Source organism: Sminthopsis crassicaudata, chromosome 4, assembly GCF_048593235.1.
Source record: "Sminthopsis crassicaudata isolate SCR6 chromosome 4, ASM4859323v1, whole genome shotgun sequence".
NCBI classification, from domain to species: Eukaryota; Metazoa; Chordata; class Mammalia; order Dasyuromorphia; family Dasyuridae; genus Sminthopsis; species Sminthopsis crassicaudata.
This window is the reverse complement of record NC_133620.1, coordinates 389,237,406-389,259,476: the sequence shown is the minus strand read 5'-3', so window position 1 is coordinate 389,259,476 and position 22,071 is coordinate 389,237,406. Positions and strand designations below refer to the sequence as shown.

The 22,071-nt window shown below is 33.6% G+C and overlaps 1 long non-coding RNA gene across 1 annotated transcript; it reads right to left on the bottom strand.

Annotated features, from left to right (window-relative positions):
• Positions 1 to 3,677: 3,677 nt before the first annotated feature.
• On the bottom strand, positions 3,678 to 21,884 carry LOC141541400 (uncharacterized). Its single transcript, XR_012481775.1, has 3 exons — positions 21,798 to 21,884; positions 9,053 to 9,140; positions 3,678 to 3,720 (listed from the first exon to the last, which is right to left on the bottom strand). It is a non-coding gene; the product is annotated as an uncharacterized LOC141541400 (long non-coding RNA).
• Positions 21,885 to 22,071: the final 187 nt, after the last annotated feature.

Genomic DNA, 22,071 nt, shown 5'->3' with positions numbered 1-22,071 from the left:
CCATTCTGCCTCCAGCTGTTACCCAAATTTGTCCTTGAAAATGTTCTCATCTGTTCTGGGGAATTTCATGCAATAGACTAACTTGCTGTATACCACAGGAAAGGAGTTGGGGGCAGATGTTTTCTTTCAGTAGAAATGAGGAAACAAACAGCTGATCTACATTCTCAAACAGTACTAATGGGTAGAAAATCTAGCTGAGTCAGCTTCCATCATATCATATCCTGGAGTTTTTCTAAGTGCAAAGTTTTTATCATGCAAAGTCAGGTTTTTAGTGCCTTTGGATATGTTGCCAAATTAAAATGGAGTCACAGAATCCTAATGCCTCAGGTTAGAAAGCACCCTAGACCTCTCCTTTTAAACATTCCTGAAAGTAGTCATCAAGCCTGTTTAAAGATCTGCAGAAACAATGCATTTACTTCATAATGCAATTCCCATTCCATTTAAGGACTTTCCCACTTTTTTAGAAAGCTCTTCCTAACAGATAAGACAATATACCTCCCTCCATTTTTGTTGTGCTAGGTTTGTGGAAGAATTTATGCAGGACTTGGTTAATTGATGTTTAGTTTTGTTGAATTGTTGTGGGGGCTTTGGGAGGGGAGGAGTGGGGAATCAACAAGTTGCTAAAAATGGTAACTCAATAAGAAGAAAAGTAGGAAAATTATATTAACAAATAAAAATTATTTAAAACAAAAGCTATCCATTTAATTAAAAAAAATAAGAAATCAGATAATTTCTAAACTTAAATTCAAATCTAACTCAGTACTCTTGGAGGGAAGTAGATATTGGGGAAGACAGACAAGGAGGAGCAAAATGGGAAGAAATAGGTTTGGTCATAGAAGCTTAGTAGTAAAGGATTGATTCTCTTACACCTAGCACAATAACTAGGTCATGGTACATACTTAATTTATTGATTGATTATTTTCCACAGACTCTACTCCTTTGGCCATCATGTCTTTCTTTTCATTGGTTCCTTCCCCTCTTCTGGTTATTTTTTTTATGTGTTTTCTTTCCCCATTACATTATGAGCCCCTTGAAGCCAGGGCATGTCTTGCCTTTCCTTGTACTGCCAGCACTTAATACAGTGTCTAGTACATAGGTTCTTAATAAGTGTTTACTGAATGACTAATTGAACCAGAATGATTTTTTTCAACTATGGAAGATATGAATAAAGTGAAGAAATAGAAAGAGAATAAAGAAAGCAGAAAGATTTGACAAATGCAGTAGAGGAGTTTGTACCCAGACAGTTTTGATCAAGAAATATTAAAACCGTCCAAACTTTATGTATTTTGTTTTTGTCTCAAAGACTTGGAGAAATGGAAGATGTACCAACTTTTCATTAGTTCTTATATGAAATGAACCAAAATGTTTTGAATAGTTTATATACTAGTTAAGGAATCATCATCAATAGATATCAGTTACATACTTATTAAGTATACTTTAAAGAGCATTTAGGTGAAGATCAATGAAAAGAGGAACAAAGATCTTTTTATTGGAGCATAATGAAGACCACCTGAACTGAAAGACAAACTAGATAAATTCAGGAACCCAGATTGATATATTTGTACAATATAGTACTGAGACAAATATGGATATATGCTAGAGCAGTTAATGATCTCTTGACTTATCTTAGTAGTCATTCCATCCTTCCAAAGGTTGAAGAGGCAACAAAAGGATATTCTATTCTGCATCCGATCCTCATTTAGAGGTATGGACTGGTTGCTGGAGGAAAGGTATGGGAATGGGCATTCCTATCTAATTTTATAATAAAAAAAATGAGGGACAGCTGGTTTATTATGTGGCATGAATTTTAGATTTTGGTAAAGTCAATTTCAAAAGATTAAGAAGCTAGACAAGATGCTATGGACTAAATTGTTACAGAGAAAGTTAGTCTTGGAGGATGGAAAACTCTCAAAAGTAAAATTATGAAGATATAAAGATAAAAAAATTGGAGTTTTTCAGAAAACTAATTTGATTAATGTTATACAATGAACTTTCCAACAAAATTAGATTTTAAAAAAAGAGTCATTTTGAAAATGGAAAGCAAGAGTAAATCATTTAGCCTTTCTTAGTATATTCTGTAAAACAAGGATAATAATAGTACCTACTTAGTGAGGTTATTGTGAGGATAAAATGTGATAATATGAAAAGCATTTTTGTCTTTCTTTGTATCCCCAGTACCTAGCATAGTGCTTGGCTCACTTAATAAATACTAGTTGACTGACAGACACTGTCAGTGATATATAAAAATAATCAAGACTGAGAGAAAGGTAATCAAGAATCAAGAAAATCAAGAATGTAACGCTTTTTTATGGGAGAAATATGCTTGATTTCATGTGCTATGTTACTTCTGTGAAATCTATTACAATACAGAAATTAAGAGGTAAAAACCTAGGATTTATTATACTTGAACACAGGTTCAGATGAAAAAAGAAAAACCCTAAACTCTGGATTGAAGTTTCTGGCAAACTTTTATTGAGAAAAATTATATCAGAAAGAAAGAAATAAATTATTTTACATATTTCAATCTTATATTAGTCAAGCTACAGGTTATAGATTAAACTACATTTAGAACGTTCACAATGGGCTAAGAAGGGACATTTACATGCCTACTGAGCCTGCAACAAGGGAATCCTTCCAGAAATAACTTTAAGAAGTTTAAGTCTACCTTTATCTTTTTAGTTGAAGAAATTTTTAAAAAGTCTTCCCTTAATTCTATCATTCTACCAGTAAGATTTTAGCCAAGTAAAGTTAATATTAACAAGAAAGAGCCAAATATCTATGAGAAATGGTATAATAAAAGAAAAATAAAAGATTTCCATTAAGGCTATATAATAAGGCAAATGTTTCAGTTAAAAAAAAAAATAAAAGGAAGGGAGGAAGTAAGAAAATAGAATCTACTAACTATAAACAATAAAAACTTTGCCAGATTCCTGGCAAAATTCCAGAAAGAATCATGCCCAGATCATGCACAGAGGTTCCTCAGGGTTCTGTCCTGGATCCTCTTCTCTTCTCTCTCTGTACTATTTTACTTCTGGGTTTCATCAGCTCTCATTGATTTAATTATTATTTTTATGCTAATTCTCAAATCATCCTTTCTTGTCCCAATGTCTCTGCTAAATTCCAGACATTCTGAACTGGATGTCCAGTACACATCTTACACTCAGTGCATCCAAAACAGAACTCTTACCTTTTCCCAAAACCTTTCCCCACCGCACACACACTTTTTTTTTTTTTTTTAATTACTGTGAGGGCAAGCACCATCCTTACAGTCTCTCAGGCCTAGGACTCATCCTTTGTTCTGCACTACCTCTCATCTTCCAAACCTAAATTTTTGTCAAGGCCTCTTAATTTCATCTTTGCAACATCTCTCAAACATCTTTCAACCCCCTTCTTGATTCTTGCACACTGACACAACTACAGTACAGTGGTCATCACTTCATATCTTAATTACTGTTGTAGTCCTGCCCTCCTTAAGTATATTTTCACTCCAAATCATTCTCTATTCAGCACTAAAATATTTTTCCTAAAGTACAAATCTGATCATGTCACTCAGTGCTACTCAATAAACTCCAGTGGCTTCCTGTTGCATCCAAGAGTCAGTGAAAGATGCTCTATTTAGCATTCAAAACCCTTCATAACCTAGCCTTCTCTTACCTTTCTGGTCTTTTTTATTCCACAATATGTGTTCTTTGATCCAATGATACTGGACTCCTGGCTGTTCTGTAAAAAAGACATTTCATTACTTGACTTGGGCATTTTTTCTGGCTTTTCCCTATACCTGGAATATTCTCCCTACTCTGCTCTGATTGACGATTTGCCTAGTTTGCTTTAAGTCCTAACTAAAATCCCACCAGTTAAGGGAAGCCTTACCATTTATCCTCTCTTAATTCTAATGCTTTCCCTCTTGTAATTATATCCTGTTTATCCTGTAGTTTTGGTACTGTTTACACACACACACACACACACACACACACACACATACATCTACATATTTTCCCCTATTAAACTATCAGGTCCTTGATAGTCTTTTCCCCCTTTTTGCATCCCCAATGCTTAGCACAGTGCCTCACACATAGTAGCTACTTAATAAATGTTTACTAAATTTAATTGAAATTTAATTATTTGATTGAATTAATTTAACTGAAAAAATCATTAGGATACTTGAAGGACACCTAGAAAAGGAAATGGTGATTTACAAAGAGGCAATATGGCTTCATCAAGAACAGAACTGAAAACCAAAAATTAAGTATCTTATCCAAGTTTACAGAATTAGTAATGTCAGACAAACTTTATTTCTATTTTTAAAAGGGTTATTAAAATAGCTCAGTGGAATACTATAGCTACAATTTATAAAGACTTTAGTAAAACTTCTCATAAAGTATTTCATATTATGCTTGAGAAGAATGTGAGAATATAAGAAGTGGTCAATATTTTATAAGAATTTAGAATTGCTTTAAAGATTAAACTCAGTGATATTATAAGCAAATTAAAAGAACAAAGAATAGTTTACTTCTCAGATCTGTGGAGAAGGAAGGTTTTTTGACCAAAGAAGAATTGTAATATGTTATTGAATACAAACAAGATAATTTTGATTATATTAAGTTAAAAAGATTTTGTACAAACAAAACCAATGGAGACAAGATTAGAAGAAAAGCAAAAAACTGGGGGAAAATTTTTACACTTAAGGACTGATAAAGGCCTCATCGCGAAAATATATAGAGAATTAACTCAAATTTATGAGAATTCAAGCCATTCTCCAACTGATAAATGGTCAAAGGATATGAACAGAATTTTCAGATGAAGAAATTGAAACTATTTTTAGGCATATGAAAAGGTTCTCTGAATCACTATTGATGAGAAAAATGCAAATTAAGACATCTCTGAAGTACCACTACACACCTCTCAGATTGGTAGGAAAAGATAATGACAAATGTTGGAGGGGATGCAGGGAAACTGGGACACTAATACATTGTTTGTGAAGCTATGAACTGATTTAACCATTCTGGAGAGCATTTTGGAATTATGCTCAATAGGCTATCAAATCCAATGTTCCTACTGGGTTTGTAATCCCAAAGAGATCATAAAGGAGGGAAAGGGACCTGTATGTGCCAAAATGTTTGTGGCAGTCCTCTTTGTAGTGACTAAAAACTGGAAACTGAGTGGATGCCCATCAATTGGAGAATGGCTGAATAAGTTATGGTATATTAATGTAATGGCATATTATTGTTCTATAAGAAACAGTCAGCAGGATGATTTCAGAGAGGCCTGCAGAATTCACATGAATGAACTGATGCTAAATGAAATGAGCAGAACTGGGAAATCATTGTACAAATGATCATTGGCAAAAACAAAACTATGTGATCATCAATTCTGAAGGACATGGCTCTTATCAACAATAAGATGATTCTGGCCATTTTCAATTATCTCATGATGAAATGAGCCATCTGTACCCAGAGAGAGAACTGTGACAATTGACTGTGAACCACAATATAGTATTTTCACTTTGTTGTTGTTGTTTGCATTTTGATCTTTTTTTTTTATCCTTTTTGATCTGATTTTTCTTGTATAGGATGATAATTGTGGAAATATGTTTAGAAGAATTGCATATGTTTAACATATATTGAATTACTTGCTATTACTTTAAAAAAATTAGATTCAACAGAGAGGTTTGGAAAGACTTACATCAACTGATGCTGAGTGAAATGAATAGAACCAGAAGATCGCTGTATATTTCAATGCTGTATGAAGATGTATTCTGATGGAGGTGGATATCTTCAACATAAAGAAGATCCAACTCACTTCCAGTTGATCAATGATGGACAGAAACAACTACACCCAGAGAAGGAACACTGGGAAGTGAATGTAAATTGTTAGCACTACTGTCTATCTATCCAGGTTACTTATACCTTCGGAATCTAATACTTAATGTGCAACAAGAAAATTGGATTTACACACATATATTGTATCTAGGTTATACTGTAACACATGTAAAATGTATGGGATTGCCTGTCATATAGGGGAGGGAGTAGAGGGAGGGAGGGGATAATTTGGAAAAATGAATATAAGGGATGTTATAAAAAATTACTCATACATATATACTGTGAAAAATTTTTATAATTATAAAATTAAAATATTAGATTCAGAGTAGATAATGGTTTGTTATAACAGCTTTATAAGAGATCTCTAGTGGAAGGGCCCAATGTTCTGAACTTGGTCCTATTTTTTTTTCTATTTTTTTTGTTAGTTTGATTTTTATTACTAAAGCTTTTTATTTTCAAAACATATTCATGGACAATTTTCAACACTCACCTTTGCAAAACTATGTGTTTCAAATCTTTCTTCCCTTTCTTACCCTCACCCTCTCCCCTAGATAGCAAGTAATCCAATATATGTTAAACCTTTGTAAGTCCTATTTTTTTTAACATTTTTATTTTTTCAATCAGCAAAAATTTGTTTTCTCCCCATCCAACTTATCAACTTGAGAACTAAAGAAATACAAACCTCATTATAAACATACGTAGACAATCAAAATAGTCATATTTTTGTTCAGTCATTTTTTTAAAATCTCATATTTCACTCTGAGTCCTTTGCCTTGTTATCATGAAGTGGATTCTATGTTTCATTATTGGTCTTTTGGAAATGTGTTTGGTCATTATATGGATGAGTTTCTAATCTTTTTAAATTGTTGTCTTTACCATATTCCTATCTTTGTATTAATTGTTCTCCTGATCCTGTTCACTTCACTCTACATCAGTTCATACAAGTTTTCCCAGGTTTCTCTAAAACCACACTCTTCATGATTTCTTATAACACAATAGTATTTCATCATTTTTAGGTACCACAACTTTTTCATCCATTCTCCAATTTATGGGTACTCTTAGATTCCTGTTCTTTGTGACCTCAAACGAGCTATAAATATTTTTGAACATTTTTAGAGGTTGTTTTGCTTAGATCTAATTTTTCCAATTAATGAACCTTTTCTTTTAAATTCCCCTCTTCCCTTTTATTTCTCTTTTGAATGGAATGTATTTCTGTACTCAGTTCTGTGTGTATATTCTTCCTGCCTTTAATCAATTCAGATGAAAATAAGATTGAAGATCAGCTATACCCTACAATCCCTCTTCTTTGTACAGACATCTACTTGTGCATATTAATTATGTAAGATACTTTTTCCTAATCTTTCTTTCCCTCCTTCTCTTCCAATATATTTCTCTTTCATTCTCTTTCCATTCCTCTTTCAAGATAAAGACATAATGCTTTGTCAAATGAGACTCCTTTGGCCCCAATGACAGGACTCAAAGGAGATCTCTGTATATTACAATGTAAGCAGTTTATCGTTATTTGGTCAATTATCATTGTTTATTAATGTTCTCCTTTTTATCTTTCTCTTAATTCCTATATTTGAAATTCAATGTTTCTATGCAGCTCAGATCTTTTCATCAGGAATACTTAGAAGTCTCCTATTTCATTAAAGGTTCACTGTTTTCTTCCTCTAGCATTATACCTACCTCCCAGAGTTGTGAAGTTCAAATGAGATATTTGTAAAGAGCTTAACATAGAACCTGAAGCATAGTAGATGTTATATAAGCCTTCTCTTTTACCAATTATCAGAATACTAACATAGAATGAGGAAAGCCTAAATCTTAAATCTTATCTCTGTGATTTTGGGACAAGTCTCTGAAAATGAAGACAGTAAGAGCATGTATGCCATAGAATTGGGAAGACTAAATTAGACTATATATAGAAATAGATATTTATGTATATATATCTCCCACCTTGCAAACATAAACATGCTATATAAATCACAGTTAATAGCTATTACTTTCATTTTACATAGAAAAAAAAAAACAGATACAAAAAACTTAGTATCTTGGCAATGGTAGAGCTGGGATTGGAACCCAAATCTTTTGAATTCAAACCATGGAACAGTCTCCAAGAGCAAAACTATATCCTAGTGAAGGACATCACCCAGTTGTTTCTACATCTGCTAACATTTTTACTTTAACAGATGGTTTCAGGTCCTGAAAGTAAAGCAATAATAATGCTAGAATTTCATAATGCATGTCAGAGATAGTGAGAGAAGTATTTTGGGGGATTGAGGGCAGAAGTAGTGAGGTTCTTAGTGTACCTGGTAGTGAGAAAACTTAGTTGCAAAGATTATTTTTTCTCACCTTAACTTAAACATTTCAGACACCAATTTTTTTTTATGCTGAATTAAAAGGTCTTTATCTGCATAGAGTTAAGCATTTATATAAAACTCTAACATGCAAATTTCCATTTAAGCTGTGAGAAGTAGATACAGTTTACTGCAGTTTGGAAAACTCAGTTCTTAACCTTCGTTTTCATATATTCTTGGTTCCTTCTGAGGAACTGTCTCCTGAAGTTTGTGGTATTTAGTTATTTTTCAGTATTTACAACTTTTCAGGACCCCATTTGGAGTTTTCTTGCAAGGATACTGAAGTGATTTATCATTTGCTTTCCCAGCTCATTTTACAGATGAGGAAACAAGGTGAAGTAACTTGCACTGGAGCACATAGCTGTTAAGTGCCTTAGGCTACAATTGAACTCACAAAAAGGAGACTTTCTGACTGAAGACCTGAAGTTCTATACACTATGCCACCTAGCAGTTTCTGAGTTAGTCCTATCTTTTCTATTCTGTGCTACAGCAAACAAAGGGACCTTTTTGTGTTATCTCCATAGGTCACATGCTGTTAGGGGATTTGAGTTCATCTTTTACTGCAAGCCAGTAGAGAAAGAAGCCATTAAAAAAAAAAAAACTGATACTAAATTAAGTTCGATATCTCTCTTTAAAAGACAAGTTTGCTTGTTTCTGACACACGCTGAGTTCATTTGGGTGCTCTGACATTGCTCTCTAAATTACTGATTAACAACTAGAGTCTTAATTATCCTCACATTTTTCTGGTTTTCAATATTAGTTCTCATACTCTAGGGTTTGTGTCACTAAGGATCTATTTACCTGCTACAATAGGCAGTCAATAAATACTGTATCTCTTTCTTGAAAGAAAGGTAATATTTGAGAACGTTGGCTTACCAGGAAATCAATTTCCCAGATCAGAAATCCCAGGTCAGTTCTTATCACAGGAACTTAAAGAGAAACAACTACATACAGAGATACCAACCTGGAACGAGAATCAGAAATGACTGAATTCAAATCAATGAAACTTATCTTTTATTCCATCTTGTATTCATACTCCAGGATATATGTTCATTCTTCTAAAGATCTCTCACTTCAAAAAGTTATAAGATCTCAAACCAGCAGGGACAAACAATCATTCTGTATATTCTATGAACTGATGACTGAGCAGTGAATGCTGACACCAAAAGTAAATGTTAATGACTAAGGGGCCATTCTGTAAAGTTGGGATGCTACTGGATGTTGTAAATCTGAAGAAGCTGGAAGTTATATATCCTGTATCTTTACGAAAATATGACAAAAAAACAACAAAGAATATAACCAAAAGTTTTCCTCACTAAGAACTTTTTACAATAGATTTTGACCTAAATTGGATGAGCAATAATCTCAAAAGACATTTTAATGATTCACCCTTGATTATTATTTTTAATGAAAAGATTAAGTCAAAATGGTGAAGAAATATTTGTCTTTTCAAGTATTTTGGGCACAAGTTCTAAGTGTTAGAGTCTCTGGACTGTGGAATATTTTTAGAAACCAGAGTTGAGGATGAATCCAAAGCAGCAAGATAAAGGCAGGGACTCATCCAAGCTGTCCCCCAAACTCTTCCAAATACCATTAAATAATGACTTTTAAAAATTGTAGCGCATCAGAATGCACAAAAGACAGAGTGAAATAATTTTTCAACCAAAGAAAACTTAGGTCAGAAGGAGAGATCTGTTATACCAGGGTGGGAGTGCAGAACAGTTCCAGCACAGACTGGGCAAGCAAAGCCCCACCCTACCAAGCCATAAGCAGGACCTGGGAACTCTGAATGAGTGGTAGCACTGGCAGTTTATAGACTTAGTCCACAGCCATCAAGGATGAGTTGGAAAGTCATCAAGAAAGGTTTGTGCAGTTAGATAAGAGAAGAGCCGCAGCAAACCAAGAATCTGCCTTGGAAGCTACTGAATAAGTAGCAACAACAGCAAAGGGGGTCAAAGTAGCAGCAGATTATAGGAGGGCTTGGTACATGATATTTTGAAGAGTAAAGAATCTAGGATTACAATCAAGAATCATCTAACCAGCAAAAATGATTATAATTCTTCAGGGGAAAAGGTGGATATTCAATAAAATAGAGGGTGGTTTTTTTTTTCCTTTTTTGAAATGGAAGACTTTCAAGTATTTATGATGAAAAGACCAGAGGTGAATAGAAAATCTGAATTTCAAATACAGGATTCAGGAGAAGCATAAGGGAATAATCAGGAAAAGGAAATCATAAAGGATCTAATATGTTTTTTCTGTTTACATTACTACATGGCAAGATATGTGTAATTCAAAAACTTTCTAATTATTATATCTCTTAGGATTAGCATATTAGACAGAGGGCATAGGTATGAGTTGAATATGAACGGATAATACCTAAAAACAAATTAAAACATGAGAGAGGAATATAGTGGGAGAAAAGGAAAATAAAAGGTAGAATGGCACAAATTATCTGCTATAAATAGCTATAAATCTGCTATTAATAAAAAATAAGAATGATCAAAAGACATGATCAGTTTTCAGATGAGCCAATCATGCTATTTAAAGCCATATAAAAACTCTAACTCACTACTGATTGGAGAAATTAAAATTAAAACATTTCTGGGGTATTACCTCATACTAATTAAATTGGCTAATGGATCATAAAAGGAAAATGACAAATGCTGAAGGGTATGTGAGAAAAAATGAGCCATTAATAATAGAATTATGTACTAATTCAATCATTCTGAAGAGCAATGTGGAATGAGGTCTGAAGGGCTATAAAATCATGCATACTCTAACTTAATGCCACTAGTAGGTATGGATCTCAAAAAGGATTTAAAAAAGAAAAAGAACCCATATGTTCAAAAATATTTATAGTAACTCTTTTCTCAGGTCAAAAAATTGAAAACTGAGGTGATACATATCAATTGGAGAATGGCTAAATAAACTGTGGTATGTTATGATGATGAAAAACTATTGTTCTATAAGAAATACTGAATAGGATACTCTTATAAAAGCCTGGAAAATCCTCCCTGATGAAATGTATTGTGTACAAAATAATGCCAATGTTGTGGAATAACTAGTTGTTAATGACTTTGCAATTCTCAGCAATACAATGATCCCAGACTACTCTGAAGGACTTATAATGAAAAATTCTACCCATACCCAGAAAAAGAACTGATTATGTCAGAATATAGATTGAAGCATTTTTTAAATTTATTTTTAATACATATTATTTTATGAATCATGTTGAGAGAAAAATCAGGACAAAAGGGAAAATTCATGAGAGAGGTAAAAAAACAGAAAAGAGAAATTGTAAAGGGCTAGCACTGAGCAGATGCACTTGGATAACTGAGCACGTGAGGCTAATTACCAATTGGACAATTCTCTATTAACATTTTGGAGGATGACTACTTAACTCTTTGCTGGCTCGATCCCTGGGTGTGGACAAAGAAGGGGAAGTGATATCAGTAGGTGGAGTAGGAGGAGGAGGGTCATTCTCTTGGCAGTGGAAAGAGAGGAAGGAGGTGTGGAGATTGCTAGATCTAACCCCCTCACCTCGCCTGCAAAAGACCAAGAATAAAGACTTTTGCTTATCCCGAATCCTGCTGATTCTAGTATATCTAGGGCTTCAACAAAAAATGAACATAGCATATATTGATTTGTATTCAATTTTCATAGTTCATTTTCTGGATGCAGATGGCATAACTAAACTAAAAGTTTATTGGGATTGGCTTGGATCATTGAATCACTGAGATGAACCAAGTCTTTCATAATTGATCATCATACATTCTTTCTATTATTGAGTACAATGTATTCCTGGTCCTGCTTGTTTTGCTCAGCATCAGTTCCTGCGACTCTTTCCAGGCCTTTCTAAAAAGCAGCTTGTTTATTATTTTTATATAATAATAATGTTCTATTACCTTCATATAGAACAACTTTTCCCAATTGATGGGCATCCACTCATTTTCCAGTTCCTTGCTACCACAAAAAGGGCTGCTACAAATATTTTTGCACATGTGGGTCCTTTTCCCTCCTTTATGATTTCCTTGGGATATAGACCCAGTAATGGCACTGCTAGGCCAAAGGACATGCAAAGTTTTATAGTCCTTTGGGCATAGTTCCAAATTGTTCTTTAGAATGGTTAGATTTTACAACTCCACCAACAATGCATTAGTGTTCCAGTTTTCCCACATCCCCTCTAAAATTTATCATTATCTTTTCATGTCATTTTAGCCAGTCTAAGAGGTGTGAGGTGATACCTCACAGTTGTTTTAATTTGCATTTCTCTAATCAATAGTTAATTAGAGCATTTTTTCATATGACTATATATGGCTTTAATTTCATCATCTAAAAATTGTCTATTCATATCCTTTAACCATTTATCAATTGGGGAGTGACTGGCATTCTTTTAAGTTTGACAGAAATTTGACAGAAATGAGACCTTTATAAGAAACACTGAATGTAATTTTTTCCCCAGCTTTGTCCTCCCTTTTTAATCTTGTTTCTGTTTTGTTTGTGCATTTTAAAAAGTTTAATGTGCATTTACATTTAATGTACATTTTGCCTTTCAGAATGTTCTCTAGATTTTTTTTTAGTCATAAATTCCTCTCTTCTCCAATGATGTAACAGTCAAATTATGCCTTGCTCTCCTATTTTGCTCATGGTATCACCCTTTATGCCCAAATCACATTCATTTTGACTTTATTTTGGTATGGGAAAGCATATTTTTTTACTTTATTTTTCTTGAGTACTTTTTGAGGCAGGGAAAAATCTATATTTTCTTTTGCAGCATAACTTATGGAAATGTTTTGTATATCTTCACATGTGCCTTTTCAATGCAGGGAGAAGGAAGAAAGAAGGAAGACAATCTGGAACTCAAAGTTTTTAAAATATATAAAAAAAATTTATGTGTAATCAGGAAAAATAAAATATTAAAAAAAGAAGAGGGAAAAATAAGAATCCAGAATTGACATTCCTCAAGTACATACTCTTCTATCTCAAAGAAAAAAAAAATTCACAAATACATGTCTAGATGCAAATCTCATGCACAATTTTAACACTGACAACATCCTCTTAACAAATGTTAATAATTCCCTACCATCTAGTGGATAAAGTCCAATCTCTTTAGCCTAATATTTAAACCCCTTCACTAATTTCAATCTCTCTCCTTTCATTTATTTCGTCTCTTTGCCTCTCTCCAATGTTTGTTGTGTCCCCACAAAGATGCTGCTACAAATATTTCAGTATATATGGGAACTTTCTGCCTTTAATTTTGGTATTTTTAGGACAAATTCTTAGCAGTGGGACCTATAAGTCAAAGGATATAAAAATTTAAAACTTTTTTAGTATTATTCTATGTTGCTTTCAGAATGGTTGGACTAGTTCATAGCTCTGTCAGCAATAAATTATCATTCTTATTTTTTTCCTTAATCCCTCCTACATTGATTAAGATTTGTGATCTTTGCCAGTTCTCTAGGTATATGATAAAACTTCAGAGATTTTTTTTAATTGCTTGTATCCTATTAATAGTGATCTGGATCAATCTTTCATATGATTGTAAAATTATTTTCAATTATTTTGCAAGCTGTTTATTCACATTATTTCACCACAGATTGGGAACATCATATACTTAAAGATTTTTAAAACAAATATTTTTTTTCCAATTGATAACTTCACCTCTTATGCTAGGTATGGTTATTTTGTAGGGGCAAAATTTTTTCAATATTTTGTAATCAAAATTAATGTATTTTAATTTTGGTAATTGCTTTTACCTCTTCTTTTGGTCAAGAATTCTCCAATAAAAAAGCTGTGAAAGATTTTCCAAATCACTCTTTTAATCTTTTTATTATGTAACTTTTCATATTCATGTTGTATATCAATTTTCTGATTAGTTTAGCATATTATGTAAATTATTGGTCTAAGCTTAATTTCTGCCAAATTGTTTTCCAACTTTGCCAAGTTCTTGTCAAATAGGGAGTTCTCCAATTAATATGGGCTCCCAGTTTATTAAATAATAAGTTGTTGACTTTGTTTCTGCTTTCCCTTTATCTAAAGTATTTCAATGATTTACTTTTCTATTTGTAACCTGTGCCATTATAGGGAATACAAAAAATTCTCTTTCAATGGTTAAATATTTGTTCACATTTTCCTTCTTAATATACTTTCCCCAAGTGTTTTTTTTCCCTTGAAATTTTAATCATTTCCCCCTCTCTTTGTTGGTTTACCTGATAGTGACATACTTTTTTTAACCAGTTTTCTTTCTTGATCTTGATCTTTCCATTCTTTTCCTCTTCAGCCTCTGGATTCTCCTCTTCCCTCATTCTCTGGCTTTTTACTCCTCCACCACTACTTACATCCTAAGGCTAGTTGCTAAGAGTACTAGAGTACTCAGGCTACTCATTTTAGGCAATATTGCCCAGGTTTTTTGCCTTGAGTAATTTTTTGGAGGGGAAGGGTTCAAAAGGAGAGGCTTTAACTGAGTTTTCAGTATCCTTTTCTTTCGGATTAAATTCTAAATTGAAATCATATCCACTCATATGAAAGTGTTCCAAATCACTACTGATCAGAGAAATGCAAATTAAGGCAACTCTGAGATACCACTACACACCTGTCAGATTGGCTAAGATGACAGGAACAAATAATGATGAATGTTGGAGGGGATGTGGGAAAACTGGGACACTAATACATTGTTGGTGGAGTTGTGAAAGAATCCAACCATTCTGGAGAGCAATTTGGAACTATGCCCAAAAAGTTATCAAAATGCGCATACCCTTTGATCCAGCATTGCTGCTATTGGGCTTATATCCCAAAAAAATACTGAGGAGGGGAAAGGGACCTGTATGTGCCAAAATGTTTGTGGCAGCCCTTTTCGTAGTGGCTAGAAACTGGAAGATGAATGGATGTCCATCAATTGGAGAATGGTTGGGTAAATTATGGTATATGAAGGTTATGGAATATTATTGCTCTGTAAGAAATGACCAGCAGGAGGAATACAGAGAGGCTTGGAGAGACTTACATGAACTGATGCCGAGTGAAATGAATAGAACCATAAGATCGCTGTACACTTCAATGTTGTATGAAGATGTATTCTGATGGAAGTGGAAATCTTCAACATAAAGAAGATCCAACTCACTTCCAGTTGATCAATGATGGACAGAAATAACTACACCCAGAGAAGGAACACTGGGAAGTGAATGTAAATTGTTAGCACTACTGTCTATCTACCCAGGTTACTTATACCTTTGGAATCTAATACTTAATGTGCAACAAGAAAATGGTATTTACACACATATATTGTATCTAGGTTATATTGTAACACATGTAAAATGTATGGGATTGCCTGTCATCGGGGGGAGGGAGTAGAGGGAGGGGAGGGATAATTTGGAAAAATGAATACAAGGGATAACGTTATTAAAAAAAATTACTCATACATATATACTGTCAAAATTTTTTATAATTATAAAATTAAAATAATAATAATAATAATAATAAAGGATTAAATTCTAAGTCTCTGAATATATCTTGGAAATATACCTTCCCTTCTCTTTTCTTACCAAGTATGTTTCATAAAGATATGTTTTTATCCTTCTTTCCTCTCTGCATTCTGTTCTTTAACTTCATTCACTCCTACTATTTAAATTATCATCCCTATGAAGATGATTCTCAAATGTACATTTATACTTGAGACTTCTCTTCTGAGCTACAAGTGTCTACAAGGCTTTTAGGATTACAAACTCAACATTTATGTTGAGCTTATTCTTTCTTTGGCTTTACCCTCCAAATCCACTCTTAATCCTGCATTCACTATTTCTATCACTGGCATCACCATTTATTTAGTCTTCCATGTTCAATGAGATTATATTTGTATCCCTTCAGTTATCAAATTTTGTCAATTCTACCTGTACAATCTCTCTTGCATCCAACACTTGCCACCATCCTAATAAGGATATTATAATAACATTTTATTATAGGTCTTTCCAATTCTGTTCTCTTCTTCCAACCTGTTCTTTATACCAGACTGTACCAGACTGATACTTCTCTTATTATGCACTCAAAACTCTAGCCAAATGGCACAGTTCTGTTACCTAAACATGTTTCCCACAAGCCTGACCTTCTCCATCCTTATTGGATGAATTCTTATGTATTATCCATCCTAAAAAACCCAAATAAAAGTCATCAGCTCTATAAAGCTTTCCTTGAGCACTCCAAATGGTAAATGACATTCCAACTTACATCTTGGGCCTGACATTACAACTTTGTCATATATCTCTTTAATGTATTTATCATGTAAAAATTTTAATTATATTTATATGTGTTTGTTGAATTGAATTGGAAGCTCTTTGTGGGAAGGAACTACATTTCCAGAGCCTAACAAAATGCTTTATAGAAATTCAGTGTTTAATAAATGGTTATAGAATAAATTACTACCTGTAACTCCTTAATACATTGCTAAGTGACAGCAAATAAAATATTTAAATCTGCCTAGAAATGAATGATAAATCTCATCTATCACACTGGGATGTTGCTAAAGAAGATCCAACTCACTTCCAGTTGATCAATGATGGACAGAGGTAGATACACCCAGAGAAGAAACACTGGGAGGGGAATGTAAATTGTTAGCACTAATATCTGTCTGCCCAGGTTGCATGTACCTTCGGATTCTAATGTTTATTGTGCAACAAGAAAATGATATTCACACACATGTATTGTACCTAGACTATATTGTAACACATGTAAAATGTATGGGATTGCCTGTCGTCGGGGGGAGGGAATAAGGGAGGGGGGGTAATTTGGAAAAATGAATACAAGGGATAATATTATAAAATATATATATATATATATAAAATAAAAAAAATACAAAAAAAAAAAAAAAAAAAAAAAAAAAGATTTTAGGGTTTATCACAAGGCACCAGAGACTGTAGTATTTTAAACCTTGTTTATATGTAATCTTAAAAGAAATGTTTGATGTTGTTTTTTAAAGATTAGGTGATGCTAAGATTAAACTATTTGAGTGTCCCAAAATTTCATACAGCATTTTATTTTAAGGATAATCAGAATCACTCATTTCTTAGAGTCCTTCTATTTGTTTAATAGATACATTTTTGGTCCTGATATTGAGTTTCATGGTTGAGTGCCAAGATTCTCAGAAGATTTCATACAGGAGCAAGCAAGAAATCATTTAATCCTAGTCATAGCATGGTTTTCAAAGGGATAAAACATTTGACCTCTCCTTGCTGTTCTGTAATGGATACTATGGCCTGGTCTGCAGACATTTTAACAGCTATCAGGGAAGCTCCTATCTCTTTATAAGCTCATTTGATGCATCTTCCAGTAAACACATCTTTATCTAAGAGGACATTATTTAGATGTCAGCTTTGCCTCAGACTCACCACCTCAAAGGTAGCATACTGCAGCACAAGTTTCCCATCTTTACTTCATTCACTCCTCCCTGGTCAGGAATAAAAGTGGACATTTATTCAGGATTTAAGGTTTAGAAAGTGCTTTATCTGTATTAGCTCATCGGTCCCTCAATAACTCTTGAAATAAATATTACAGGTGTCATTATCTCCATTTTATTCATGGGAAAGCCAAGATGCAGAGTTAAGCAGCTTGTCAATGGTTATGTCTCTAATTAGTAAGCAACAGAGATAGAATATGAATCCAGATTTCTCCTGATTCCCAGTCCTGAGTACATTCCATTATACCATATTTTCTCTCAGGAATAAGGTTCCCACTCTGCCCTCAGACCTCAAATAACATTTTTTCTTCTTTTTAATGTATTTGTCACAGTTTTTAGTGAATTAAATGTCTTATGGACAGGTAGATGGTACAGTAAAGAGAATGTCAGGACTGGAGTCAGGAAGATATATCTTCCCAAGTTCAAATCTGGCCTCAGATACTTCCAAGCTGTGTGAGCCTGAGTCCCTTAATCCTATTTGCCTCAGTATGAAATGGGCTAGAGAAAGAAATAGAAAACTACTCCAATATCTTTGCCAAGAAAACCTCAAAAGGAATCACAAAAAGTGAGACACAACCAAAATATGACTAAATGACAATAAATTGTGTTGTATCTCTACTGGAATGTAAATTAAATGAGGGTAGGGATTATGCCAGGAAAAACTCTATCTACACATGCACACTTTAACCACTCACACTTAGCAGAGTATTTAGTACACATTAGGTATTTAATTGCTTAATACATGTGTGTTGAATTGACTTAAAAGTCACCCAAAGCATGAAATTCTGTGTGAGCTTTTTTCAGGGGTCAATGTTTAGAACTTGGGTTCTGGAGGAGAAGGGAGAATTTATTTTAATGTTTAATGTGCATTATTAACAATTTAAGTCTAGGCAATCAACAAAACAAAAATCAAGCTCTGTTTTTGAAGCCCTGATCAAAAAGGTTCATTTCTAAGGAGAAATTGCTCACAATGAAGATCTAATAATCTCTCAAACTTGTTCACCTTCATTTTTAATTAAAAGAATTGGACAAGAACTTATGAACTCTCTTCTACCTCTAAAGCTATAATCCTAAATCAGGCAGAGTAGTATAATGATATAATTATAGGACTATTGATAGAATCAGTCCTATCTCTGATACATGAAAATTATATTAGCTAACATATCACTCTTTAAGGTTCCATGTACTTTATATATACACTTTTGCTTGAGCCTCTCAAAACAATATTAGGAAATACATTATTATCATTCCTATTTTTCAGAGGCCCAGAGAGGTTTAGCCATTTGCCCAGATGCACATATTCAATAAGTTAAGGCAGGATTTGAAGATAAGTTTTTCTTCCTCCAAGACCAGTGATTTTCTTCACTGTATCAAATGCCTCTCTTTCTCACATTGTTGGTCTATGGATAAAACCATAATTAGATGATAATTAGTCTAAATGAATCATGAAGGCTAAGAATCTACATTAATGAAGAGTTAAGAAAGCTAATTGGAGAGTCATTAACATGAACATTCTTAGAGAAAAAAATGGCCATCCAAGAAGCAAACAATTTGATGGAAGAGTAATTCCTAGTGTATTGGAAAAGAGATAATTATATTTGCTAAAACATCACATTTGCCACCATATTGCTTTTCTGTGGACTTTTCTACCATGCCCCAAAAAGCACTGAAAGAATACTTCACCTCAAAAAACCTGGAACTTTCACCTCAAAAGAGCCTCCTAGCTTTTGAAAATCTTCCTTCTAATTATATGGTTTTTCCAAGAATTTTCATTTATATCCATGCCAGCCATCTCCTCATTTCCTATGAGGTCACACTTCTCATGACATTATTCTCACTTCTCCCTTTTCTGTTTTTGTTTTATTTTTTTTTAATGTATAGTCTTTCCCATTAAAACAAACTTTTGAAGGGCAGAGGTTGTTTTTGTTTGTTTTGGGTTAGATTTGCTTATATATTCCAAGTGCTTAGTACAGTAACTACACATAGGCAATAAGAACATCTAGGTAATTTTCCCAGAATTTTTGGATAAGATTGTAAGTCATATTAGGTCAAGAAATATAAATAAACAAAAGTGCTTAAGAACTGAAACACTTGATTAGCATCCAGAATGAAAGAGGTATTCTGCCTGGGAAGAACTGCATCTGAAGTAATGAATTCAGATCTAGGTAATATGATTGGAAGAGGGAGACATTATAGAAATGAACTACTGAATCATAGATTGAAGAGATCTTGGAAATCCCACAGTCCAACCTTTTCATGTGATGAAATTGAATTCCATAAAGGTTAAATAAGTTTAATCAAAGCTTCAGAAGTGTTCAAAGATTGATATCTACATCTTGAATTTCATAATCCAGGACCACTATTCTTTCCATTACTACATGATGAATCATGTAAGGATTGGTTGAATAAATTGACAAAGTTGAGCCTGGAGAATAGAATAGTAATGTTCAAATATTTGAATGGTTACGCAGAAGAGAGATCAAGCTTCTTTTATATGGTTACAGTATAGAGAACTAAAAAGTACCAGAGAAGCATATTTCAGCTCAAAGAAAGATTTTCTAGGGTTATCTCAATATGAAGTGGACCACCTTTAGACAATGAAATTTCACTGGAGGTTGGCTGACCACTTGTAAAGGATTTTGTTGAAAAGTATCAATGCTTTAGTCAGGAGGACTCCTAAGGTCACTGCCAACCTTTGAAATGTATTATTCTTTAGAGCATCTAATGAATTCTTTGGCTCAGCATTCTGTCTTCAACAGTATTCCAGAGAGACATTTTATGATAGTTCAAAGCTGATATCCTCCACAGCACTACTCTCTTACAGATTAGGGGTGTACTCTGATAATTCTTTCCAATATCTTCTTGAATAACAGGGTATGTCAAAATGACCTAAAAGAAATAATTGAGGCTCACTTCAATAAAATCTCTCATATCTGACCCCCTTTCTCTACTCATGTACCACTATTTTTTAAAATTATGACCACCTTTTGCCTAGTTACAATTGCCTCCTAAATTGTCTCCCTGCCATGAGTCCCTTTTCGCTCTAGGTCTTCCTCCTTGGCTTCCCAGATGATTTTCCTTGAGTGCAAATCTGACCAAATTATTTCCCTACTCAATAATTCTCAGTGGCTCCCTAATGTTAATAGGATCAATTTTAAATTGTATTTAGCTTTTAAAGCTCCTCACAACCTATTTTTCCAGGTTCTCTATGACTCTTCTTCCCACTTACTATGATCTAACAAACAGTCCTTATTGTTTTTTCACACAAGACTCTTTATCTCCTTTCTCTATGCCTTGGAATCCCAAAAAGTGTATTCCTCACTAAACCTTATAGAATCCTTCTCTTCTTTCAAGATATAGCTCAAGTACCATCTTGCACACAGAGTCTTTCCTGATCCCAAGAGCTAATGTTCTTCATCCTTAACTCCCTTGTTTTTATCTGTTCCTTCTTTTCAGCAGCCTCTATTTATGACCCTTTGTGGGTCTTTCTTGGCAAAAATACTACAATTTTTTGTCATTTCTTTCATTTTGCAGATAAAGGAACTGGGATTAAAAAGGAGCGACTTGCCATGGTTCTCACAGCTAGTATCTGTGGCCAGTTTTGAACTTGGGAAGATCAGTCTACCTGACTCTAGGTTTAGCACTCTGTACTATGGAAACTCCTAGCAGCCCATTATTTACATTGTATTTATTTTGTCCTATTCTGCTTCTATTCATTTTATATTTGTGTATGTGTATATTGTCTCCTTGGATAAAATGCAAGTCTTTTCTTTGGGAGGAAACATTTTTTAATCTCTCTTTGCCTCCTTAGAGCTTGTTGATTGACTATAAATCACAATACGACTAAGAAAAATGATGTTAATGTCTTTGGATCAAGTAACTATATCATAAGAAGCAGATTCCTAAATCTGAAAAACAAAAATCTAGTAGGACTGGATTCGAAGCTAGGGAAAGAATGCCAAAAATATTAAAAATGTGAGGCAGGATTATCTTGGTAAGCAGTTGACCTTAACACACACTTCTACCCCAGATCCTTCAAGGAAAGCCAGTCAGGCAAACAAGATCATCCAATATATTGTATCAATCAGAACAAAGATTTGACCTCATCAAGAAAAGAATATCTCTGGAACATTCTCTCTTAGGACCATGCAATAGTTCCAAATGAGCAAAAGAACTTACCTAAAGTTTATCAAATTCAGATTCCACATGAGCAGTGATATCTCATGGATGCCTACTCAAAATCTGAGGATAACTAACAAAGATTCATCCAGGCTTGGAAAGACATTTCAGCAGATACAGGTGGAATGATTTGGCTTAAAAGTAAAATGAGTAATTTCTTAAAGGTGAAATGAGTAATGAGTAATTAAAATAAATAACACACTAAATATTATTAGGAAAGTCCTCAATAGGAATCAGAAAATTTCTCCACCTTCTTAAACATCTCCTGGAAAGG